This window comes from Nannospalax galili, unplaced genomic scaffold (assembly GCF_000622305.1).
Source record: "Nannospalax galili isolate Female #2095 unplaced genomic scaffold, S.galili_v1.0 scaffold934, whole genome shotgun sequence".
NCBI lineage: Eukaryota > Metazoa > Chordata > Mammalia > Rodentia > Spalacidae > Nannospalax > Nannospalax galili.
In genome coordinates, this window is record NW_008334762.1 from 878,939 (window position 1) to 879,524 (window position 586).

At 32.8% G+C, this 586-nt stretch overlaps 1 protein-coding gene across 1 annotated transcript in view; it reads right to left on the minus strand.

Annotated features, from left to right (window-relative positions):
* The window catches only part of Cngb3 (cyclic nucleotide gated channel subunit beta 3), a 198,120-nt gene that overhangs the window by 85,082 nt on the left and 112,452 nt on the right, over nt 1-586 (minus strand).

Here is a 586-nt window from a genome sequence, read left to right on the forward strand (position 1 = left end):
AATTAAACGAGGTTTCAACCTTTAAAAAAGATCTCCATTTCATTATTAAAATACACAGTTTCATACAGAAAAATTCATTTTGAATGCAATTGACACTAAGATGCACATGTGTTTTTAATCTTCATACATCTGATTATTACTAGTCACAGTTACTTTCTGAGCTCCTTGGCATCTAAGCATGGATATAAAGTCATCAGGTAGATTTCAATGGTAATGTTTTTCACATCTACCAATTATTAAGGAGCAAATTTTTATGCGTTGAAGAATTATTTATTTATTTATGTATTTTATGTATTTATTTATTTATTTAATTTTTTCACCCAATTCCTAGATAGCATACACACATTTTCATTATCTACTCATCAATTGATGGACACTTAGGGTGCTTCCATCTCTTAGCTATTGTGAAAAGAGCAGCAACAAACATGGGTGTAGAAGCATCTCTGCAATAAGATGAGTCCTTTGGGTATATGCCGAGGAGTGGTATAACCGGGTGAAATGGTAGGATCATTTTTAGTTTTTTAAGAGTTCTCCACACTGCTTCCCTTAGGGGTTGCATGAGTTTACAGTTCTACCAGCAATGAAT